The following is a 15,128-nucleotide window of genomic DNA, read 5'->3' as shown; positions in this document are numbered from 1 at the left end:
GCAGTGGTATTTGTAATCCCAGTTCAGAGAAGACAGAGACAGGATTTTGGGGCGAGCCTAATCTCCAGGAGTCTCTGTCAACTTAGAGACCCTGTCTTGAAGCAAAAAATAAGGAGAAGATGAGGAAGAAGAGGAGGAGGAAGAGGAAGAGGAGGGGGAAGATGGGTGATGAAGAGGAGGAAGAAAAGAGGAATAAGCAGATGAAAAGGAGGATGGGGCCCAGGAAAAGAAAAAAGAGGAGGAAGAGAAAGAAGAAAGAAAAGTTGGAAGGTACATGATGAATGAAAGTTACAAATGCCACTTGAACATGTGTGTGTAAATGGAGGCTGCTCATTCTATTGGTGTTCTATTCAGAAATGGACTGTCAAAAATGGCAGCTTGAAATCCATACTTAGGAATGGTAAATGAAGCACTGAACCTGTAAGGAAGGTAGAAATTAATGTTAAAAAATTGAAACACCCAGCCAAGTTGATGAGATCAAAAGACTTGAATTAGTAGAAGAAGCAAGTCCCCACGGAGTTACACAAATACCTGCAGTATGCCATCGCAGAAGGTTTACAAATATCTAGTCTGAATATTGGGCTCTGGGGTGTAAAAAATGTTAATAAATCTTTTATATGTCAATAAGCAGGATCTGAAGAATCTGGTGGTACAAACTGACTTAAAACCTTGTCAGATTAAGGCAGTTTGATAGCTACCTCATATTTAGTCTTAAAACTGGTTGCCTATAGACAAGCTGGAAATTTAAATAGCACACCTGAGATGCCTGTGTAAGAAGCCCTGAGTCACTTCTTGTTCTCCCTGGTGGGAGTTGATTTACTGTCTTCATGGTGCTTCCTACTTCATCAGAAAAATAACTTACCATTGTGCCCACAGGAAATCAAGACGCCCTGTAGCAGTTTAAAATCCAAAGAAAAACAATGTTTTTTTTCCTGACTCAAACATACATTTCTTTTACGTTAATGTTCTTAAGGAATTAAGTTCCAATAAATTTCATTATAGTATATTATTATTTTAGGAGAGATTTTTTTTTCTGTTGAAGTAGCTCTTCATTTTACTGATGCTTTTTCCTGCTTTGGTTCTATATACCTTAAATATACGCTCATTTGTGCGTCTGGAAGTGGCAAAATCTTGCTTCCTATATTTAAAAACATTTTGGTAAAGAGTATTTTCCATTTCCTTCATTTTAAGTCATTTTTGGTGTTAGAATTAAACATTGTTGTCTGACAGAAAGGGAGTAAATTATTAAATTACATTTTATTCTTTAAATTATAATGGATTTATATAGTGGAATTAGAATTTTAAACTTTATCTCACTGTAGTAATAAGGGTTGCTTCTTGGTTTCTGGCCACCTGTCTAGCTTAGACCCAAAATAATCACACATAAACTATATTATTTAAAACACTGCTTTTCTGCGGGGCGCCATCCTGTCCAGCAGGAATGAACCCCACCAAAAACGAGAATTCCTTCTCTGGTCACATCTTTATTTGGAGCATTCCCTTGAGGAAAATTGGGGGAAGGGACGATAGAGCAGGGACAAGAGAAAGCTTAGAGAGAGAGCCTTGGGCCCCGAGGCAGCTGCTTTTAAACGGCGGAGCAGCCTGAACGCTGTCCCGATTGGTCAATGCCACTCTGCTGGTCTGAGCATGTGCAGGCAAGGGTGCAGGCAGGGTTGCTCAGCCCCACGTGGCTACCTCCAAACTGCAGGACCACCTGTGCCTCCAGGTGGCTCCCAACATCTCCCCCTAATTATTGTCTTTAAGAGCAATAAGGCAAAACTATTTTCCAATCTGGTCCCCACCTAGACGCAGCATGCCAAGGATATCTCTGCTCCCACCCATTCCTAAGGAAGGAAAAGGCAAAGTAGAGTAAGAGATAAGAGGTTGCACAGGGTGTTGCTCAAGTCGATGGTGTGAAACAGCTGCTCTTGGCACCGCCCAGAAGGTCATCTCTGCTGCCTCCGCATGAATCTTCCACAGCAGGACACTCAGCATCCACTGGGTCGTCTTCTTTATCTCTCTGGTCGGTCTCGCTGGCATCCAGATGTATGTCAGCATTCCTAGAAAAACATAAACAAAACTCTCCTCCCAAATTAACATTTAAGAGTACTAAAAACTCTCAGTGTAAAAATTCAGCACAATCAGTACTGGAAGTAGGCTGGTTTTGAACTTAGAGATCTGCAGGTCTCTGTTTCAAAAAGCAAATCTTGTTTGCCTGTACCAGCAAAATTTTGAATTAAAAATTAAGTGTAAAGAATGCAAGAGAAATCCTTTCTCTGGGGGAAGCTGTCACTGGTAGTGTAGTCCCCCTCTATTGTTTAAAAACCAAAGCAGTTGTCACTGGGAATTGAACTCATGACCTTTGGAAGAGCAGTCAGTGCTCTTAACCACTGAGCCATCTCTCCAGCTCCCCTATTCAGATGGAAAAACCTCTAGGTAGAGCATTGTTTATTCCACCCGTTGCCAGGGGCAATAGGTAATGATAACCAGGTTGACGCGCCTTTATTATGATAATTAGGACCAGTTCTTTGAGGGAGAATGGACGTTGATCATCTGGCTACTTCCTGCTGACAAAGGGGCGATGTTTGGGGGGATAAATGTTTTTATCTGACTGAATTTTTGGCGACAAATGTTTTTATCTGACTGAATTCTTGGCGACCTTGGCTGAGGGCGGCAGCAGCGGACGGCGGCGGCTGCCACAGCTCCGCCTCTGAAGCCCATAATGGCGCGCTCCGCATGGCCCAAAGGCATGGCTCCGCCCCGGGCCGTGCGCGGGCTCGCCGTTTCACCTCAGGCAATGAACTCGCACCGCCGGCTGTGAGCCTTTTCCAAGCTCCGGCGAGGGGGGGCATCCGCCCACCCGTGGAGGGGCTTCTCCTGCCCGGTCCGCCCGCGCGCAGAGCCCCGTTCTCTGGGAACTCACCTCCCCGCTCGCCCATGTTGCTATGGAAACACAGTTTTTCCGCAGAGCCGATTCAGCTCCTCTTTGCCTTCTATGGCGCCGCTGCTCACCACGCAGCTTCCGCCTCAGTCAGGCGAGTCCGCTCAGGTGCTGAAAAAGTCCTCCAAAAACCATAGCCCCGCCAGAAGGCCGGGACATATAGCCTCTGATGACACACGGACTTTAGCCCGCCCGTCGCCATGGTGACCTGGCTGTTCGTAGACCTCCAGCAAACTCCCCGCCAGCAACTGGTTGCGTCTCCCTCCTGAGTAGCTGGGATCACAGGTGTGCACCACCGTGCCTGGCCCACTTCCGTGTTTCTAATCAGGCATTACCGCTCAAAGGCGGGCCGGCTGCCGCCAGCACTCTCAGCACGATCAAGCAGCTTGTCTTTCTCAGTCAAAAAATTAAAGTTTTTTGTACGTGAGAGCCAGAGACTGAGCTCTCTTAACAAAATTAGGCGAAAATCACCTCCAAAAGCTCTGTGGCTCTTTAAGAACAGGGAAGGCAGTGATCAAGCTCACCTCCCTACGAGACTGTTGCCTCCAAGTCTCTTATCAGCGAGTACGCAGGTGGACGGAGAGGGAGCGGAAGCCGCGGTCTCCCGTACCCCATCGTCCTCAAAGTCCCGCCTTAGTTACCTCGCCTTTTTTGCTGCTGTTTACATTCCTCCTGCACTGAACTTAAGGGATTTTTCTTCCCCGTTGCTTTCTGTACCTTCTTTCAGATACCTTAACTTTGATTTTTTTTTGTATTTTTTTTTTCTATTTAGGCCTATCCTTTGAAATTCCTTTTTACATTTCTTTTCCTCCCCTTTCTGGGGATTCACAGACGTCACTCACCGCTCCATGTTCTCAGAGTTCTGAAATTCAAGGCTCTCTGTGCTGGTGTCTGATCTTGGCTTTTTCTCCCGGGCTTTCTCAGGGTCCCCCGGCGTAGTTGTCAGGGTCCCTCAGCGTCCCGGAGTTTCGAGCACCAGTTGCGGGGCGCCATCCTGTCCAGCAGGAATGAACCCCACCAAAAACGAGAATTCCTTCTCTGGTCACATCTTTATTTGGAGCATTCCCTTGAGGAAAATTGGGGGAAGGGACGATAGAGCAGGGACAAGAGAAAGCTTAGAGAGAGAGCCTTGGGCCCCGAGGCAGCTGCTTTTAAACGGCGGAGCAGCCTGAACGCTGTCCCGATTGGTCAATGCCACTCTGCTGGTCTGAGCATGTGCAGGCAAGGGTGCAGGCAGGGTTGCTCAGCCCCACGTGGCTACCTCCAAACTGCAGGACCACCTGTGCCTCCAGGTGGCTCCCAACACTTTTCCCATTAGCTCTAGCTTCTTTTGACTTACATATTAATTTAACCCATCTCTATTAATCTGGGCATCACCACGAGGTCATGGCCTACCAGCAAAATTTTGGCACATCTTTCTCTGGTGGCAACCCCATGGCATCTCTCTGACTCTGCCTTCTTCCTCCCAGCATTCTGTTTAGTTTTTCGCACCAAGCTCTGTTACTTTAAAGCTCTTCTATAGGCCAAAAGCAGTTCCTTTATTCATTAACCAGTAAAAGCAACACATAGACAGAAGTACCCCTTCACCATATTACACTTAGTTTTAAACGTCATAAATTTATGATTGTGTGTTCAAATGTTTAGTATACTTTAGAAACAAAACCAGATAGCTCATATGGTTTCCCAGGATATTAGTTTGACATTGAACACTTAACTTTGTGTCTTGTTAATCATATTCAGTATTTGAGTTATATGTATATATATATATATATATAATGTAAATATGGATATATGTGTGTATAGTGTGTGAATGCATGTATGTCAGTGTATGTGTGTGTCTGTGTGTATGTGAGTGTGTGTGTTTTGTGTTGTATACCATGGCATGTTTGTAGAAGACAAATTTTGGAACATGTTCTCAATATCTCACCTTGTTTGTGAATCAGAAATTTAGGTTATTGTTTTGGTATCAGTTTACAATAGGCTAGCTGATGGTTGAGATCATGGACAATTCTCCTGACTCTGTCTCCCCTGTCCTTTAGGAGAACAGGGGTTGGATTCAGATATGCCCTACCATATCTGATTTGGCTACTTTTAGCTCCTCTATAAGTATTGCAAAGTAAATATTAATGTAGTAAGGAGGCTCCTGCTGTGCTCTATACATTCTTAAGGTGATTCTTTTTTTTTTCTCATTTTAATTTTATTTTTAAGTGCTAGAGGCTTCATTCATTCATTATAATTCTATAGGAAGTATCACAAAACTATACATTGGAAGACTAAAATTGGACAAACATGGAAATGTTACACCTTTAATATCATTGTCACCTCAGACTACAAGAAAGAAAAGACCCAGGATGCTTTACCTTAAGGACTCAGCTTTCTCTCAAAGTCCCTGGATGCCTATAATACAAATAATGAAAATTAGGTGGACTATCATTCTAGGGAAATCAAAACAAAATACCAAATAGGGTAAAGTTCAGATAACTATATATAGGTATACAAAAAAAAACCCAACAATAGCAACAACAACAAAACTCTGGCAGGTTTCTTTTTCCATTTGTGAGACAAAATCTTGGTATTTTTCCAAGTTCTTGGCAATTTGAAGTCTCACCCAATTATTTTAGCCCTGATAACTTTGACTTACAAAAGATCTTGATAATAAATATAGGTGAGGGCATTGTTTACCAATAAGTGTGGAATGAACAACCCACAGCAGCTTTGTAAAATATATTTAACATACACATTGAAAAACAATTTTAATAATTTTACTCACTGTTTTCTTGCTATTCAGTGAGTCAGAAAATTAATAAAAGTTGTTCTTTAGAATAAAAGTCGCCATCTACATAAGAGCAATATTTAAGCTAATGGAATGTACCATATTTGGTCTGAGACCAGACACCTACTACTTAACCTAGTAATACTCTCATGTCACTTGAGTGTTCTATTGTTTTCTATTTGTTCCTCTAACAAATAACTGTACATTTAATGGACTAAAGCAATATCAATTTGTAATAAAGAGTTGTACTGCGCTAAAGTCACATGTTGTTTTGGTTTGTTCCTTTTGGAAATAACTTAGGGGAAAACATTGCCTTACCTTTTTGTTTTGGGAACAACTGGTCTTCTCTCAGGAATATCGCCATTAAAGTACCTGTTTCTGTGAGCACATCGCCTATTCTGACTCAAACTCTCATGTTTCCCTCTAAAAGAGTCCTTGTTGTGTTGGGCCCAACTAAATAATGCACAATAATCAATTTATTTCTACATCCATAATCCCATACAGAGTGTTTTAAAATATGGGCCTTTAGAGATCTCATTATACTATGCTAAATTGTTAATCAAAGACTTGATAGTAGTGACCAAATCCATTCTATCCTCAAGTATCTCAAAACTAATTACAATGATCCTCTGCTTTATATGCATAACTATATTTTGACTCTTGACTTGTGACTAGGGGCCAATAACCTACACACAGATTTTTACCATTAATTCTGTTTTTTTTCTTTTATGTTGGAAGTTATGATAGCTAAGTTGGAAGGAAGGCAAGTATATGCTTATTAGAAAGTGAGTATTTGCATAGATATCAGAACATAAAGATGAAAGCATATATTTGAGGCTTAGTCAATGTCGAAGAGCAAAAAGACCCCAGAGAAAACAGAAGTGTCCTCGGTGTCCTTCTGTCATTGACTTATTCAGAGTCAGGTTCTTATGGATCAATATTCTCATCTTTTCAGTCACTCAAATCACTAAAGGGAATCTTTTTTGCCATTGATTGTTATTTACATGTGAATAATCTGTTGCAAATTCTTATGAAGCAATTACCTTTGCTAGCATAATTAAGAGACAGCTATCTGTCTGTACTGAGCTGATAATTATTTATCTATCCTCACAGTAGAGTCATGCTAGGTCAGTCTTGCTCCTTGAAGTCCACAGAGACAGCAGAGAACTATAGAGAAAAGTTTGCAAGTCCATATCCCAATGTATTCTTCATGAGAAATACAAGATAAGAATTATTAGCTTCCAGTTTTTGTTCACAAAGTTCCAAAAATATATACATTATATTTTATTAGTTTATGTATCTTTTCTTGTCTTAGAACATTTGAAGTTGGTAGGGGTTTTGTAGTGTCTGGATATGTGTAGTGTGTCTCTGTGTGAATGAACACAGGGCCTATCATTTATTACACAAGCACTCTGATACTGAGTTACAAACATACATAACCACACCAAACTTTGCTAGGGTCTTTCTCAGGATCTACAGATGTGTGGGAGGTGGCATGACATTTACACTTCATTTGATTGACAGCATATTTACCCCTGCATATCCATCCATTATATATCCTGTTAATAAGCGTTTACTGAGGTCCTTTCATCTTCCTTACTTTGTCTTTTTCCCTGCAAAATCATTTATCAAAACAGCATCATTCATCATCCAATAGTGATATTCCTTTAGTTTAGCAACATGGTTTCTTTAATCTTATACCTCCTAATATCTTCAAAGTAATCATCGACATGCTGTACCACAGGAATAAGCTAGGACAGGTTTTGATGAGCTATGGCTAGCTTGTGTTTATAGATACACGCACCATGTTGTTGCTGTCCTTCCAGATAATGGCCATAGTAAAATTCCCATAGGCTTCAGTTCTGACACAGATGTCTTCTGTTCCTAGACTTCTAAATGACCAATTATATTCAGTTGCCTCTTCACCATTCTTCTCAAAAACTGCCTGCAGTTAATGCTAAGTACCATGAAATAATCATTTATATTTTCTTAATTTATAGCAGAAAGACTGTTGTATTTGTCAAATGAGTTTTCTATAGATACTCACTATTTTCCACAAATACATCGTTAAAGATGCTAGGCATTCTTTATATAATCCATCAAATATATTTGAAAAATAAGTAGCACGTGAAATAAGGGAAATCCTCAAGGGCAAAATTTAAATAAATGAAAGAAACCAGAAAAGAAACAAATAGAAAAAATGTCATTCATTCTTTTGTAATTGAATAGGCCTTTATGCTTAAAGCTACTAAAATAATTTTAGAATCAAAAAGTAGGTATTGTTTTGCAGCAGAAAAAGTTGTATTACTTTTCTTGTTTATGGCCAGTGAGAACAAGTTCGGTTCCTTGGGGCCTTAATTTCTTCCTTATTATACCTCTATCTTTATAATTCTGAATGTCTTTAAGCAGAATAATGTTTATTGTCAGTTCTTGATTGCAGTTGTGTGACTATTTTGTGGAATAAGAACTCTCATTTCATTTACAAGGCAAGCAGGGCTAGACAGAAATACCTGTTTAAATAGGTAAAAACAGGTTCCTACTAGTTTTCCCCTAATGGCTGTAGAACTCTGCATAAATAAATAACGATAACAGTAAAATTAATTAGGTGTGTATAATGTATGAAGACATGGAGTTAACAAATGGGGACTTAATTAAACCCTAAAAATATTATCTTTGGCTTATATGTAAAATTGTGATAAACAGTTGACATTAGAAAATATTTGTTTATTTTGAATTTTGCAGATCAAGATAAAAAATCTTATGATAGAGGAGTACAGCTAGCAATAATATAACATGCTAGTGGTCATTTTAAATACTTTTAGTACCAGACCAGTTATGATTATTTTTATATTATCCCTTTAAATTTTCACAATTAAAATATATTCATCTAATTTTTCTTTTCCCTTCCTTCTTTTAAACTCTCACCTATTGACCCTCATTGCTCTCTTTAAAATTCATGACGATTTTCTATCCATTGATTTTACACACATACATGCATATGTAAATGCATATATTTCTATATATGCATATATAATATATCATATATTATATAAATACAAACTACTCAGTCTGTGTCATGTAGTTAAAGTGTTGTGTGTATGTTAATTTTGTTTGGTAACTTGACATAAACCAGAACAGAAAATGAAGAGAGTCTAAGTTAGGCATGTCCTAGACCAAGCTAGCCCATGGTCATATGTGTGGGCAAGTATATTGATCATCATTATAATTACATAATTAATAATCAATTATATCACTATGCAAAGGGCCAGCTCTGTGTGTATATGACCAATCCCTGGACAGGAAATTCTTGACGTTATGAGTGTAAAGAGTCAGCTATCAATAACAGTGATGCATGCATTCATTCTTTCTTTTGTTGAATGCAGATGTGATATGATGAGTTGTTTTAAGTTCCTGCTGCCTTTATTTGTCACCCCAAGGATCATCAGCAACTGTGTGTCAATCTATTTAAATGGTAATTAGCCATCCCTTCCTTTCTCAGCTAGATCAATTAATGGCTTTTCTTTAACCTAAACACCTTCTCCTGCATTCACAGCCCTATGTTTTAAAATAAGAATATGTTCCTTGCTGTAATACCATTTTACAGTTTTCCTTTTAGTTATTTGAGAAGTTTGTTCAATGTATTTTTAAAATAATCCCCTCCTTCTCCAGCCTCTGACACCTTCGCCCACTTCTTATTCCCACTCAAACTTTGTGTCTTTGTTCTCTTAACCAATAAAACATGATTTGTCTTTCTTTCCCACAAACTGTTGGATGTGTGACTGTCCATTTCCGAGCAGCAGTCAATGGTCAAGATTCCTCGGCTAGAGGATGACTTTTGTGTCCACATAGTCTCTCTATGATGGGATTTTTATCTGACTTACATTTGTCCAGGTTACCTGGCTGCTGTCCTGATTACTGTGAATTCTTACAGTAACAGGTCTGGTGTGTCTAGAACACAATTTCCCTGTAGTCATCTACCCTGTGGTTCCTAGGCTTTTCCCCCCACTTTTGCAGTAAAATCTGAGTCCTGGCAGGAGGAAGGTGATATTGACAGACTATTTAGGGACAAGCAGTCCACAGTCTCTTATTTACTACTGCACTTTGACTAATCAGGAGCCTCCATATTAATCACCATCTACGGCAAAAAGAAGCTTCCCTGATGAGGGTTGAAAGCTGAACACTAATCAACGTGTATAATGATGAGTCATTAGGGGATAGTTTAATACTATGCCAATTTAAAGTGTCATTTTAATGAAAAATATGTGCAGAAGACCATGACTAACCCTCAGTGCAAGTCACTCTATTAGTTTATTTGCAAATTATCTGCAGATTGCTTAATATTGTAACAGACCTTGAATATATTCTGTGGTGATAGTTTCAGTTTATTTATGAGTGAGCATACCCTTCGACAGTACTATCAAATTCAAATCAAGTGATTCTGTGTGTATTATATACACAGAGATGAGAGAGTGTGTGAGAAAGGAAGACAGCAAGAGTGAAAATGAGAGAAAGAGAGAGAGGGACAGGGAGAGGGAGAGAGAGAAAGAGAGTGAGAGAAAGAGAGAAAAGAGAGAGAACTTTTAGGTGTCAAACGAGATACACTGTGAAGTAAGGAATAGATATCGTTTATGTCCTTTAAGTAATTCAGCATTGCAGGCAGTTGGTGCCACAGAGAAAAGAGATAAAATATAGTAACGGATATTTTTCTAATTTCCTATTTTATTATCTACCATAAATTGGTGAAATAATATAAATTAGTTTGAATTAGTGTATTCTTCTAACAAATATTTGAATAACATTTTATCTGAGTTTCTTTCGGGAAATAAGCAGAAGCCCATGCAAGAAGATGCCCTGCCCTTAAAGACTGAGTTTTGGGGGGAAATATGTAAACTGAGAAACAGTTTCAGTGAGGTACAGTGACAGAAATGTTCAGAGCAAATAACGAAGACAAATCTTGAATTACTTGAAGAAGAATGAATAGAAGAGGAAAAAACTAAAGGAGATACTGAATTATGATTAGAACATTATTAAAGATAGTTTAGGCATCTCCTAAAGATTTAGTAGAAGAAATAAAAGCTTGTATGTAATCAAGTTTGACAGGGTCAGTGGCTAAATGTAAAAGTGATAACATGAGAAATGGCAGACAGATATTGGATAAATATTCCAAATTATTGTCCTTTATTATAAAATGCAGTTAGTGTAAAATGTGTTATTATTAATTTGGTTATCCAAACAAGTTGATTTTCAGATAAGTAAATACATTTATTATATATATATATATATACATACATACATACACATACACACACACACACACACACACATATATATATATGCTTTTCACTGTGAAACCAACTTGGCAAATCAACTGCAAAGAAACAGGATCTTTCTTTCCAAAAGAGACACAATTGCATCCTTATTTGACATTGGTATTAATGAAATTTTTCTATGAACAATGGGCATTTAATAAGCCAACTCTAAAATAGTAGCAATTGAATATTCATGATAATACTGAAGGATAGTCAATAATTGTGTTTTCTATGATAAAAGTAATAATAACAATGGTCAAGTCTTATGTATTGAAAGTTGCCTATATTCTACCAGGACTCTTAGGGGGAAATCCATTAAGGCAAATCAAGTTAATAAACATGTTTCTCCACATCACTGGCATTTATCATTTTAAGATTATTATAACATTTGCCATTTATTACTGGAATGGTGTTATTATACAGCAGCATCACAAAATCAGCGTCTGTAGCTTCAAAAATAGCTGTCTCTTTTGGTTTCAATTAATCTGCTAGCAGGAGTCTGATATTACTTCAACATATCAGTATGAAAATATGCCCATGAATATTCATTCATGAGCATGGACTTCTCAATTTAAATAGTTAGCTTTTTAGTGTCGTTTCTTTTATTTTACTTGTCCAACCACGATCCATTATTACTTTGCATTTCCACACCAGTTTTCCTCCAAGGAGTCTAAAGTACTGTAGTTTAATTGCCCAAAAGAAATGGTGTCAGGCTAGAGAGAAGGGAGGTAGAAAAATGTGTTTCTTGATTGTCTGAGGGAATTGGGATATACTTAATTCTAATTCTGGCTTTAAGCCCAGACAGCCAGGCTATGTCTACACAAGTGAGGTTGTGTGTGAGTTTTCTAAATTTTTCTTCTGTGAGAACATGTAAATGGTGTTCCATCTGAAGAAATTAACTCTATTTCCTCTAAGCCAGTAGATCTTACCCTAGGGCAATTATTTCCTTTTCATTCTTGTCTACCCTAGAGAAGTGTGGCATTGTGCAGATCTATGATGGGGGGGGGGAGCTTTGTAAAACTGGCTTGTTGTGCTGAGGCAAAGGGTACTGCTAAAAGTCCTTGGATGCACAGAGCTGTCTCGTAGACATAGAACTACCAAGCCCTTAAATCTCAGAAGTTCAGAGGTGAGAATTGAAGCTTTGGTTCTGGATAAAATTGATATTTACAGAAAACACTCAGTTTTTCTGATATTGACACAAAGTCTAATTGCTTGATAATAATGGGAGATACTATATATAAAATTCTGGTTTTAGTGAAACCTCATTTGTAAAGAGGAGAATTCCCAGACATTGTACATAGTATAATGTCAAGCTTTAATTCTGGAGTCCAATCTACTAAGAAGTTGTTCTCAGAAATGAAATTAATCTGTACCCTAAATCCCTGCAATGGAACTAAAGTTTAAAAGATTTACTTTTTAAATTCCCATCTTAGTTGAAGAGTCTGAAATCCATTCCATGCTTTTTCTGGAATCATGCTAAGCTTCTAACTGATGTTCCCAGAAAACAACTATGGAAATACCAGGCAGCCTTCTTTTTCACAGTGAACAAGACAGACAAATTACTTTTACATACTCAAACCACCTAAATTAAAAATATTAATAGGTACAAACAGAGAAAAGAATTTTATCTAGAGTCTCCATAAGAAGCATGACCTGCAGAGATAGGCACACAAAATAATGAGGCAACTATAGAATTCCCGTTCAGCTTCATGTTTGTGGCTTCTATCTGAATTTACTGGTCAGATTATGGGGCTGAGAGAATCCTGTTTCTTGATCCTATGACTAGAGAAAAATACGTTGTGTTGTAGGAATTTTATAATGTACAACTTCCATTTAATTTGCCATGTCCTTTTCTAGGGAACTATTAGCATCCCAATCTTCCCATCTATACTGTTGGTTGCCGTGTAATTTATAAGCAAACTGGAAAGTACATTGGAGACACATTAAACTGTACTATATGTCAGTTAGATGTAAATCAGAACTGTCATCCCACAGGCTGTGACATTTGTTTATGCTGAGTACAGATTTCTCAAGTCATTTACCCTTGGCATCTGTGTTTTTATTCTTCTTCCTCTGAGATCACTTCTGCCTGTGAGAGTCCCTCAACTTTACTGGTCTTTGATTAGACAACAACTTCCACTTCTTCTGGAAATCCCTGGAGGAGACACTAGGTATATTTCCCCAAAAGGCATGCATGCTTTCATGAGTTATCTCTGAGGAATCACTAGTGTGTACTACATATTGGGCACTGCCACCCGATTGCAATAATGAGGAGTCTTCATGAGCCTAAGTTTATGGAGCTAAGTGGTAGGATCAGAAGCAGAGATGCTCTTCTTGCTCTTATTTGTAACACTTGAATGCACTCCATGTGAACAAGATAGAGACAACTTTTGTCTCAGTACACTCATATTTTAATTACAATATTATTGTATGTGTGTAAGAGAGGTAGAGATAGATATGGATAAATCATAGATAGAAAGATAAATAGATAGATAGATAGATAGATAGATAGATAGATAGATAGATAGGTAGGTAGATGATAGGTGGTTTCTATATGTATGTATGTATATATGTATGTATGTATACACACACACACACACGCATAAAGAGAGAGACTCAAAGGATGATTTGTGGAAGTCAGTTCTCTCCTACCATGTGACTCCCCAGGTTATTTAACTCAGATCTTTGGAGTTAGTGGCAAGTAATCTTGTGCCTCTGTGTTGTTTCTCTTGTACCATTGTCAGATATTTATAACTAAATATCTTTTATGCTCCATACATAAATTCATTATGATTATTTTGATAGATAATTGGAATTGTCATATGGGTTTCCACATAGACACAGAAAACCATTTTTCTTCCATGTACTCTAAATAAATTTGTGACTTAATTGTGTGTTTTCCCTTAAGAGTTCTCGAAAATCCTTCCTGGTAATATGTAAACATATCCCCAAATCTCAATATCCTAAAGGTTTAAACAGTCGAGAATCACTTAAGAACTTAAACTTACCTGTCAAGAAGGATACCTGATTGTGAACATAGATATCACAGGGTTATGCTTATCCCTTGTACTCCAGATGTCCTAACACCTGCAATTTTTCCAATGCGGAAAGCTGAACTGCATAATTCATGGCATGGAGTGACTGCATTCCAGCTCTGCCCCCACCACCAAAAGAGATTTTATTACTATATCAGTATCAACAAATGTGTGTTTAATCATCCATAGGAAAACTAAAATGTTTGAAGTGTGACTTCTTTTAATTTTCTATGTTCTCACACATTACCAACCTGTGTATTTCTTTGTTTCTCCAGTGATCTTTTTTTTGACTTTAACTAAATTATTTCTTTTTTTAATATTTAAATTCAAAGTTTATTAAATTATAAAAGTTTCCATTTCTGCCCCTCCTCCCAACACCCTCCCACTCCCCCCACACCCCCTCCTCCTCCTTCTCCATCCCCAAGAGCAGTCAGGATTTCCTGCCCTGTGGGAAGTTCAAGTTCCTCCACCCTCCCTCCAGGTCCAGGAAGGTGAGTATCCAAACAGACTGGATCCCAAAACTCCAGTATATGCAGAGGAAACAAGTCCCAGTGTCATTGTCAATGGCTTTTCAGAAAGACTCCAGGCCAGCCACATTCAGAGAATCTGGTTGGATCACGTGCTCGTTCAGTCCCAGTCCAACTGGCCTTGGTGAACTCTCATTAGATCAGTCCCCTTGTATCAGTGGGTGAACGCACCCCTCGCGGTCCTGATTTCCTTTTTCATGTTCTTCCTCCTTCTGCTCCTCATTTGGACCATGAGTGAGGTAAGCCAGACCCAAAAAGAGGAATATGGTATGTATTCACTCATAAGTGGATTCTAGCCATAATTAAAGGTCTTTGAGCCTATTATTCGAGATCCTAGAGAAGCTAAATAAGAAGGTGAACCTGAAGAAAATCATGTACTTATCCTCCTGGAGATTGGAAATAGACAAGAGTCCCAGGTAACCTCGGGTGCCTGGGGGGGGGGTTGTTGGAAGGGGAGAGGGTTAGAGAGAAGGGATTAGGGGAGGAATGGGGAAAACTCGGGGGACTGGGATGGGGGGAGGGAAGAAGGATGGATATGGGATC

The 15,128-nt window shown here is 38.6% G+C and overlaps 1 pseudogene; it reads right to left on the bottom strand.

Annotated features, from left to right (window-relative positions):
- Positions 1-2,782: 2,782 nt before the first annotated feature.
- Positions 2,783-2,972, bottom strand: LOC148117775 (Nuclear RNase P; annotated as a pseudogene).
- Positions 2,973-15,128: the final 12,156 nt, after the last annotated feature.

This window comes from Myodes glareolus, chromosome 26 (genome assembly GCF_982192425.1).
Source record: "Myodes glareolus chromosome 26, mMyoGla1.1, whole genome shotgun sequence".
Taxonomy (NCBI): Eukaryota; Metazoa; Chordata; class Mammalia; order Rodentia; family Cricetidae; genus Myodes; species Myodes glareolus.
Note: the sequence above shows the minus strand (reverse complement) of the source record. Positions and strands in the feature narration are given on the sequence as shown.